Source organism: Otolemur garnettii, unplaced genomic scaffold (genome assembly GCF_000181295.1).
Source record: "Otolemur garnettii isolate 467f Iridium unplaced genomic scaffold, OtoGar3 scaffold00001, whole genome shotgun sequence".
NCBI lineage: Eukaryota > Metazoa > Chordata > Mammalia > Primates > Galagidae > Otolemur > Otolemur garnettii.
In genome coordinates this window covers 19,275,811-19,287,251 of record NW_003852396.1, presented here as the reverse complement: position 1 = coordinate 19,287,251, position 11,441 = coordinate 19,275,811, and the positions used below count along the sequence as shown (strand labels likewise).

General features: G+C 42.9%; 1 pseudogene; it reads left to right on the top strand.

Annotated features, from left to right (window-relative positions):
- Positions 1–7,964: 7,964 nt before the first annotated feature.
- Positions 7,965–8,920, top strand: LOC111723936 (annotated as a pseudogene).
- Positions 8,921–11,441: the final 2,521 nt, after the last annotated feature.

Here is an 11,441-nt window from a genome sequence, read left to right as displayed (position 1 = left end):
AAGAGGAGATGAGAGTCAGCTCTGGAATTTATTTCCCTGGTTTTCTTTTTCCAGGGTCACTTCTGGTTGATGATGCTACTTGGCCCACAAAGTTAGTATGCCTGTCAAAGTGACCCTTTCTTCAAAACTTTTTCCTTCCAGATACTGGTAACTGTCAGTTACCTCGATCATCTTATTGGACTTCGAGGTGATAGGAGATATGGGGCAAGATTCCTTACAATTTCCCTAAACATGCTCCTGCTGATAAATGTTTCAATAACTGGGTCTTCTGGGAGAAGAAGATTGATTGGCAAGGAAAGCAGAAACACTATTTGTAGACACTATTTATCAATTTCTGTGGTATAAATATTCTCACCATGGCTGATTACAAGTCACCAATGGGAGGCGTTGAGCACGAAGTTGGGAAAGACGCTCAGAAGTATCTGTTACCTCATGTTCTTTTCACCAAAAGTTTGGTACTTGTTCCTGAGGCTGAATCAGTGAGAACAAAGAACAAGGCTGAGTAATCTGAGGAAAAGCAAAGAGAAATTGGTTAATTTGCTGGAAAATGAGGAGGGCATCTCAAAAGACAACCATCTTGTTTTTAAGCAGAGAACAGGGCTTTTTAAAGGCCGGTGTTGGAGGCTGGCTTAGGTCAATGAGGCTGATGTCAACCATAGTTGTTGACCTTATATCATGATCCTTATATGGACAATCCTGTTGAGCCATCGCCCGTGGCTTGAGATACTAGAAAACAAACAGCAGAGAACAGTTTTGAGCCCTTTGATTACTAGCCTCCGGAAGGAATGCAGGTTTTGATTCTCAAAAAAAGTGGAGAGTTTTACAGAGACAATTTGTAGAACATTCCCTTCCCCCTTTTCAGATCTTTACCTCAGCCAGATTCCTGCTGTAGAGGAACAGTGGGTGTTAAGTATCCTCAAGGACATATACAATGGAAAAACCTAATAAAATAATTTTAAAAAGTGCTTATTACCTTTGAGTGCTTATTTTGAGTGCTTATTACCTTTGTTTTTAATATAACATTTAATTTTAACTTTATAAAGTTTAACTTTTAGTAATGGCTGTGTTAATAACTAATTTGCAAGAATTTCTGAAAATTTAACGATCAGATCTTACAAACTGGCTCCAAGTGGCCACTGATTGCTGCTGCTCTCTTCTGTGTAAACCCTGTCAGATTATTAAAATACAAATGCATGGCCTGATTCCTGTTATCAGTGGAAAAGAACCCAAACTCTGTAAGAGCTGAGTCACCATCAAGAGGACACTTCAGGTGTATCCTTGGGGTGTCCTTGAGAAGACCTCTGTTCTTCTAGACCTCACTCTTCCTGGTATCCCCTCTCACTTCCTTTCCCTGTTATCTCAATATATTGCAGAGGAGAAGATCAAGGATGCAACCAGACCTGGCCCAAATCATTTAAATATAATACTTATCTCTCAGGTTAATTTAATTTGCAAAGAGAAATCATTTACATTCAAGCCTGTCTGTTTCTCCCATCCATTTATCCCCTTCTAGCACTGAGAGAGGATACTCAAGAAGGGTGAGGTTTAGGAGAACAGGTCTTCTCAAGGAGACCACAAGGATATACCTGCAGGGGTCCTCTTCATGGTGACCCAGATCTTGGGAATTTATGGACTTAACTTCCTGGAGTTCTGTAGGGGCTGGAATAGCATCTCCCACTTGATTCAAACTGACCAATGAGAAGAGTACCTGTGGGGTGGAACTTTTTGACTGCTAATAAAAAGGGAAAGACAAAGCCAGTCAGGGAGCCTGGCCGTTTGGAATTCTTCTATGCTGTAAGCTCCCGGATGGTGAATAAAGCCCTTCCTGTTATAAACGTGGTATTTAGGTGCTCTTTCTCTCTGATGGGCCTCATTTTCCTGCAACAGCACCATTTGTTGTCCCTAAAGGGAATTACCTGTTCTCCTATCTCCCCCTCCTCTCCAAAAGACCAGGTATAAAAACATCTGAACTTCACTAGGATACTGAGTAATCACTCTGTGATTCTCTCCATGCTCGTGGTAAATATGATTTTCTCTTATTAATCCACTAAATATGAGTTGATCTTCCAGTGAAGTTTCAAGGGAAAAGGGAAGCTTCCCCTCACACCTACATTGGTTAAAGAAATGAAGCTTTGAAGTCTGGTATAGTGGCTCATGCCTCTAATCCTAGCACTCTGCCAAAGAAGGAGGATCCTTTGAACTCAGGAGTTCAAGAGCAAGAAGAATGAGACCCCATTTTTACTAAAAATTGAAAGAAAAATTAGCTGGGCATTGTAGCGGGTACCTGCAGCCCCAATGACTTGGGAGGCTGAGGTAGCATTCTTCCTTGACCCCAGGAGTCTGAGATTGCTGTGAGCTAGACTGAAGCCATGGCATTCTAGCCTGGGCAAAGTGTGAGACTCTGTCTCAAAAAAAAAAAAAAAAAAAAAAAAAAGCTTTGTTTAAAAGCTTATTTTCAGTTAAGATAAGGAAGTCTATTAATCAGAGGTAAGCCACAAAACACACATTGGATATATACTCAGACTCAAGTGACCTATTAAGTAAATTGATAACATACAGGTGTGGTTTAAGCTTCTGCTTGTGTAGCCTAAAGCCTGTTAATCAGTTACAAAAGACATCTCCAAGAAGGAAGTGGGGCATGACTGACCTTCCTTCTTATGGCCAGCAGTGCAGCTTTGTGGTACTTCTGGGGTCCATTTGGCCAAGAGGGTATCCATTCAGCTTGTTTGGGGGCTTAAGATTTTATTTTAGTCCACACTGTTGAGGACAAAACTTCCTCTTTCCCTTTGGAAGATTTGCTGAAAAATCAATTGACAATAAGGCAGATTAATAAGAAAAAAGTAACAAATTTACTTAAGATGTATATGCAGGAACCTCCCAGAAAATTAGGATTCAACTCCCCAACAGTGTTCAAGAGCTTACATGGGTTATGGGAGGGGGAGAAGAGAAACTCTGTAGAGGGGTAATAAAGGATTACTAGGGATGATGAGTAAATGGAGAACAAAGATTAACTGGAAAATAGTTTGCTTTGAGACTTAAATGAACCTGACAGACTGGACATTATCTTTTCAAAGAGTCTGTTCCTGTGTGGTCTTGGTCTTACAGGGGTAGAAGAAAAGACCCTTTGTTCTCCTAGGTGCATCCAGATCTCAGGCAGAAGACACTTGTTTGGGGAGAGTTTATGGCAATGATGGAAGAACTTGGGGCTTCTTCAGTCAGTAAGTACATAATGTCAAAATGTCACATTTGGGGGTAAAAATGTTGCTGCCCAGTCAAGTTCAGCTGCCCACTGCCAACATTCAGAGATAGCAGGGTTCATAGCAGAGAAAGGGTTTATTCTGTGTAGCATTAAGCAGGGAGACTGAAGAAATCTCTCAAATACACCTCCCCAAGAATTAGGGAGACAGGGTTATTAAATACAGTTTAGTAGGCAGAGGGTTAGACAATCAAGATCTGCTGGTGGGCTGGTTTCAAGGCAGAACCATTAGTCTCTTGATATGGCCACTCTCTAATTGGGGCAGTTTCTGGAATGCAGAACCTTGGGTTCTGTCTGATCTAAGACCAGTTGAGTCACTTTCTTGGTCTGAGTGGATCAGTCAGTCCACTGGGATGCAGGACCTGGAAGATATCTCACAAACCAACCCTAGGTTTGAAACAGGTGATGTTATTTGCAGAGGAAAGTTACAAATCTTTACAATTACCAGCTGTGCCTCTTAGGGTAGAAATTATAGAGAAGCAAACAAGGGGACAGTGGCTGATTATCATCATTATTTTAGCCAAGCGTGTTCCTTCACAGAGTTTGGGGGGCCCTTACTCCAGTTCTTGCTGTGCACCCCTTCATCAATATGTAAGGGCAGTTTCAAAAACATTTCTAATTTTTTTTCACTCTTGAGACCCTGACTCACATAATGTGTATATTATATAGTATATACGTAAAATAATGTCTGTGATCATTTTCTTATTTAATCCACCCAACTTCTGTGAGTCAATTGCTGTTATTATCTATACTTAATAAATGAAGAACCTCATCATTGGCTCTATGAACAAATTTTTAAATGATCCCTATTTTTAAAATAATCTTCTCCCTTAACTAACCACTTGAACTTTTGTTTCCACAAAATGGTGAATTTTGTTTAAGGTAGAAAAGCTGAGATTCTGAAGTCCTCTACACACACTTCCTGACACCAAAATTCACCACCCCACACAATCTGCCACTTGTTACACCACAACCTGCCCCAAGACACACGGCCTTTCCTTTAAAAACCTATGATCTCTGTTAGTTAGGGAGATGGATTTGAGGTGGATTCTTCCATTCTCTCAACAAGATAATTTCTTTGGCAATCCTCCATTTTGTAACAGAGGTAAAGGTCTGAATAGGGGCAAGGAAATGTTTTACAAGTTGTCACTTTTATGCCCTTTCCTGTAATCCTTTTTTGGGACTTAAAACCTGCATTTCTTCCTGAGGCCAGTAATCAAAGGGTAGAAAAATATCCTTTTTGCTGTTTGTTTTCTAGTATTTTAAACCAAAGGAGATAGTTCAACACAATTGTCCAAGGATCACAAGATCATCATTGTCACCAGATATAAAGTCAACTGAAACCACAAATTATAATTAAACAATAGCCCAAAGCCACGACATGTGACACTGGTCCTGTAGGGCCAAGACCAACTGAGAGAGGATACCCAGGAAAAGTAAAGTCTGAGAGAACAAAAGACTTCTCATGGAGGCCCCAAGAACACACCTGCAAGGTCCTCTCCGTGATGATGCAGGTCTTAGGAATTTGTAGAAATTTAACTTCCTAGGACTTGGAAATTAATGCTTACTTCAACTTCTGTAAAAGCCTGTGGTTCTGTAAAAGCCTGAGCCAGCTTCTTCAGCTTAATTTAGACCAACTAATAAGAAAGGTACTGAGAGGGCCAGACTAGCTCCATTTTGTTGTTTACTGAATAAGCCCCATTCCTAGCTGTTTACTGCAGAAGCCCCATTCCTAGCTGTTTACTGCAAAAGCCCCATTCCTAGCTGTTTACTGCATAAGCTCTATTCCTAGCCCTTCACCCCAACCTCTGCCAGTAAAACCTGCAAGGCCACTCCCTGCTGCCTCCCCTACCCCTGGTTCCACAGCCATTGTGAACCATAAACTAAGCCACCTTAGGCAAACAGCTGCCATAATAAACAATAAGTTTCTATTACCTTAAAATACAGGCATTTCCCTCCAGCCACCTAATCAGGCTGCATCAACTCTAGCCCCCGGTTAAGAGACCCCCCACCCCTCACCTGTACCAATCCAAATTCTCCTTTACTAGTGAAATCATCAACCACCAATGCAAATCCTCCTTTAGTAATGAAATCACCAACCACCAATCAAGAGTGTGCTCATAACGGACCCTACCCTTCTTGCTTTCTGTACCCCATAAAAACTTGCTCTACCCCGAGTTCGGGGCTCTTCCTTGGTGTGTACACCAGGAGAGTCCAGGCCCGGGCTTCCTGGGCCTGAATAAAACTCACCTCGTGCTTTTTACATCTGAGTGTGTCTCGGATTTGTCTGCTGGGGGCACTTGGGGGAATTTTCGGGCACAACAGTACCTGTGGGCCAGAACTATTTGACTGGGGATAAAAAAAGGAGAAGACTGAGCCAGGAGGGGAGTGGGCCATTTGGAATCCTCCTGCGCCATCACTCGGCTGACTGAAATAAAGCCCTTCCTATTTTAAACCTGTGTTTGGGTATTTGTTCTCTTCACTGGGTCTCATCTTCCTGCAGCTTCTGCTTCTGTAAGCCTGAGTCCACCTTCTCCAGCTCAATTCAAACTGACCAATAAGAAGGGTACCCAGGGACAAAGAGTCCTTGACTGGAAATAAAAGGGAAAAGACAGAGCGGATGGGAGAGCAAGGCCACTTTTGGACTCTAGTCCACTGTGGCTCTGCTGATTAAAATAAAGCTCTTCCTCCACATCTTCATTTTCTGGGTGTTCTTTCTCTCCATTGGGCCTTATCTCCCTGCAAAAACAACCACCAAAAGCCCCCCCTTTAAAAAGCTCTGTTTTTCTGTTTAATGAGAGGAAAACTAGTCTGCTGTCCTTCTCCATTGCTGGCAAATTAATAAACTTCTCATCCTTTTCCCTCAAGCCACTTTCCCCTTTCTTTGTTCTTGCTGATTTGGCTTTGGAGACAAATACCAAATTTTCAGTAACAGTTTCAATGATTGGATCTTTCTTTGGCAGCCCTCATTTCAATTGTAGCAGGAAACTGAAACCGACACAGACAGAAGACTCCAGGCACCAGTTGATTAGAGGAAGCGGGTTTATTTGGCCAGGGGTACTCGGAACACCAGCGTGTTTCCCAAACCCGAGCCCCCCGACTCAATTCCATGCCTCTCTTTTATCCACTTTTCAGGGTGGGAGTGCACGTGAGGGTCATAAGACAGAGAGTGAGGGTCCTAAAATAAAGAATGAGACACAACATCATAGATTACAATCTAGGCCCTGAGTATGTCAGGGGAGAAACACGCAGACAACAGACACGCCTGCGGCCTGGCTGAGGCCTACACAAGTGGCCAGGACAGACTCTCTTGAACTGCTTTTTACTTTTCTCACCTCACAATAATTGTATCTTTATGTGATGAGCAACTTGTTCTAGGCTGAAACTGAGAAAGGATACCTGAGAAGGTTGAGGTCTGGGAGAACAGGTCTTCTCAAGGAGACCACAGGGATGCACCTGCAGGGTCCTTTCCATGGTGACTCAACTCTTGGGAATTTGTAGACTTAACTTCCTAGAACTTGGAAATTTCCAAGTTCTGTGAAATCCTCTAGTTCTTTAGGGGCTAGAATAGCATCTCCCACTTGATTCAAGCTGGCCAATGAGAGGGGTACCCGTGGAGTGGAACTTTTTGACTGTCAATAAAAAGGGAAAGACCAAGCCAGCCAGGGAGTGCGGCCATTTGGAAATCTTCTATGCCATAAGCTCCCGGCCAGTAAATAAAGCCCTTCCTCTTATAAACGTGGTGATCGGGTGCTCTTTCTCTCCGTTGGGCCTCATCTTCCTGCAACAAAACAACCACCTAAAGTTTAAAAAGGTGAAGTATTTAATCTTGGTCACACATGTAGTAAATTCTGTTATGTTGAAATACAAACTCAGAATAATTCCAAAGCTGACTGTTTTTACCATAACATGAATACAGGAAATGTTTAAGACTGGTTTAAAAGTGCTCACAGTTGTTTTGGAGGAAGAGAAAAAGGTTTCCTGCTACAGTATGAATGGAGATTGAGGAGGGGTAGGAAAGACTGGCTGAGGATAAAAAGGTAGGGAGGTCAGCATTTTCTGGAGATTTAGGCACACGGGTTGGAACTATTTTGAAATTTTAAGAAACAAAGCTGTGAACAATATCAGGTTGTTTTTCATTCAATTGAAAGCTCAGGGAAAAGTAAAAGAGAATCATCAAGCTTAGTCAGAAAAACATCTCTTAAACAGGAAACACAAAAATCCTAAAAACAAACACCAAACCACAAATGTCAGGGGGTGCTTTACTCTGACATTTGAAACTCAAAGGGGGAAAAAAAAAAGACTATTACTTCCTGAAGAAATGTAGGCATTGAGATGCTGATGGTTGAACTTTCATTTAAAAAGGTTATTCTAAAAGGCTGAGGTTTTCAATGGAAGTTTTAAACCTGCTTTCTGATTGGGCTTTTTGGCAACCCAGGGACTTTACTCTGCCGGTACCCTTGAGATACTGTCCTTCAAACTTCCTATACATAAATGATACTTACCTATCCTTTATAGATCAAGTTTAATAGAGCATTAAACAGATCTAAATGGCAGACTGATCGCAAGTGTCCATAATTTGAACACGAGCCGCAGACCTACAAATTGCTCTTCCACCATTATAAGGTGACCAGACGTCCTGCTTTTGGTGAGACAGTCCTGATTTTTAAGAATTTGTCCCGATTTTTGGAGGTAGTCTAGGTCAAAAATGGCGGTGGCTGCGTTCAGGCTTTCTGGGCTGTCGGGTCGGTCCGGTCCATAGCTGGGGCGGCCCATGGCGAGTGGTGCCCACGGCCAAGAGGGCTCAGCTCACACGTGGAGGGCCCTCACCTTCTTCCTCGCCCTTCCCGGGGTGGGAGTGAGCACGCTGAATGTCTACTTGAAATCCCTCCACGGAGAACACCAGAAACCGGAGTTCATCCCTTACTCCTGAAGAGGTGAATGTGACTTCATTTTGGAACTTACTCTCCCCCTTCCCCGGGCAAGGTCGCCCAGGTGGAATCAGTCTGTCAGAAGGCGAAGCTCCCTCTCTCGCATTTCTGGGCAGCCAGTCTGAAGGGGACCAGCTTCCCCTCCCTTGGCTCTCATCTACAAGGTCAGTCAGCTTAGAGGGAACCAGTCTATCAGAAACAAACAAGCAGCCCCCCTCTAAAAAATCCCTAACCCAAAACAGCTTAGCCAGTAGCAACCCCGCCCAACAAAACAGCTGATGTAATTCCTCTATGCCTTTAAAACCTCTGCTCGCTTCACTTTGGGGTTGCCCTTCCCCCAGCAACGCTGCAGGGTAGAGTGACCCAGGCATATGCTTGTAAGTAAATAAAACACCTCTTTGTTCTTGCCTGTGTGTGGTGGTCACTCAGTGGTCCCAACACTCCCATCTTCACATCAGGAGCAAGCCCTTTCCCTGGGGAGATGGTAACCATACTAGTCCACAACCCCCACGTGAATCCGCTTCCAACTGGTTATGAAGATGAATAAAGAGAACCTAGACCACTACCCAGACATTGGGGACCACAGCATCAGTTTGGACCATTACTCTGCAGTGGACCAGAGAAAGTGTACGGGACCTTAAGCTCACCTTCTTTTATCATATGATTACCAGTCTTCCATCCCTTTACTTGTGGCAGGAGATGGCTTAAATAAATAAACTAAGATTGGTCAAAAAAAAAAAAATCACACCCCTCTCCCCCATCACTGGTGTCCTGCTTTACCAATGTTAAAATCTGGTCACCTTACCCATTCACCCACACCGGGGTCATCTCACTAGAGAATGTCCCATAGCCCATAGTGGGAATGGGGTCCACCATAGCCTCTTGGAAAACATGGTCCCTTTGGTAGGAGACTACTGGGAAAGGAAAAGTTGGAAGAAGTGTTCTCTGAGTCAGTATCGCCTTAGGGGTCACTGTGCGTAATGACCAGGGACCTCAAGTCCTTTCTAGTGATAAGGCTCAGAACATGCTACTGAAACTGCCCTTACACATTGATGAAGGGATGCAAGGGCCCCCTAACTCTGTGAAGGAACGGGCATAGCTAAAATAATGATAATAATCAGCCACTGTCCCCTCATTTGCTTCATAGTAGTCACTGTCCCCTTGTTCGCTTCTCTGTAATTGCCGCTCTAGGTGAAAGCACTTGTGGTGACAATAAGCTGGAGTCCTTCAGGCTAGGCCTGAGAGGGCACAGCTGTTCTGGTTGGTTTGAGCCCTTGATGATCTTCACCTCATGTCTTTCATTCTTGCTGTTTTGTAAATTCAGCTTTAACCTAAAAGTGTGGATCTCGAGTAGCTTAGGGCAATTGATTTAGAAGATTAACTTTTGAATTGGAATGCTGTTTTGGGTCCTGGGTTATGCTGAATATTATTTATCGTGGGTCATAGGTTATGTCAATTATTGTTGTCAAAGGGTTAACATGGGTTTTTTTGCAGTTTTTGGCCGGGGTTGGGCTTGAACCCACCACCTCTGGCATGTGGGGCTGGCACCCTACTCCTTTGAGTGACAGGTGCTGGCATGGTTTTTGGGAGTTTTTTTTTTTTTATTATTTTATTAAATCATAGCTGTGTACATTAATGCAATCATGAGGTACAACGTGTTGGTTTTACACACAATCTGAAATGCTTTCATCAAACTGGTCAACATAGCCTTCACGGAATTTTCTTAGTTATTGTAACGGTTTTTACTTTAAACTTCTATGTATAAAACTAATTTTGGAAATGGCAGAACAAACAGTCTTGGAGAGCCTATGCTCACCTTTCTCCAGAATCCTGGCCTTCTGACGTTTGGTGAACCTAGCCCCATCTCTGCATATTGGCTGACAGTGACATGTGGCCAGACCCTCTTCATCTGGTAATATACTACACTTAATCTTAGCCAAAAGGCTGAGAAGCAATTCATCATCTGGTAATAGAGAGGGCATAGCTAGTAATTGAAAAGGTTTTTAACTTTCCTCTGTAAATAACATCAACTGTTTGGAACTTAGGGGTCATGTTAGAGTTATTTTTCAGGTCCTGCATTCCACTAGATTGACTGTTCTATCCAGAACAAAGAAGTGACTCAACTGGCCTTGGATTTTCTACCCAAGGTTCTGAATTCCAGGAACTGACCCAGCTAGACAGTGGCCCATACCAAAAGACTAATGGTTTTGAAAGCACATATAGAGAGAATAAGGTGGAATCTGTCAGGCTGGGGCAGATGTGACACAACCAGTCTGGTCTATTTAGGTCCTGCCTGACCTTCACTCCCTGTCTCCCATTCTTACTGGTTTTTTTTTTTTCCCATTCTTACTGTTTTACAAATTTAGCTTCTACCCTAAAGATGCCTATCTTGAGTATTTTAGGTTAATTGATTTAGGAGATTAACTTTTGAATTGAAATATTGTTTTAGGTCATGAGTTCATCCGATTATTGTTTAAGATAAGGGTGAACATGGTCTTCACTTTGAACTTAAATGTATAAAACTGTAACTTTGGAAATGGAAGAACAGAAAAGTTTTGGAGAACTACTCTCACTGTTCTCTAGAATCCAGGCCTCTGACCAAGTTTGGTGGACCTATTCCCATTGTTGCAGGAAGACAAGGCCCAATGGAGAGATAGAGCACCCAAACACCATGTTTGTAAGAGGAAGGTTTACTGGCCAGGAGCTTGTAGCATAGAAGAATTCCAAGTGGCCATGCTTCCTGACTGGCTGGGTCTTTCCCTTTTTATTAACAGTCAAAAAGTTCCAACCCATAGGTATCCTTCTCATTGGCCAGTTTGAATCAAGCAGGAGATGCTATTCCAGCCCCTACTGAACTACAGGATTTCATGGAACTTGGAGTTCCAGGAACTTAGGTTTACAAATTCCCAGTAGCTGAATCACCATGGAGAAGACCCTGCAGGTATATCCTTGTGGTCTCTTTGAGAAGACCCATTCTCCTAGACCTCACCTTTCTCAGGTATCCTCTCTCACCATCTCTGCATATTGGCTGAGAGTGACAGACAGGTGGCCAGACTGGCTTCGTCCAGTAATAGTTCTGCCTTGAAACCAGCCCATCAGTAGACCCTGATGGCCTACTAAACTGTCTTTAAAAATCTTGTCCCTCCACTCTTGGGGAGGTGGATTTGAGAGATTTCTCTAGTCTTCCTGCTCAGTGCTACACGTGGTCAACACTTTTTCTACCATAAATCCTGTTGTCTCTATTTTTTTTTTTT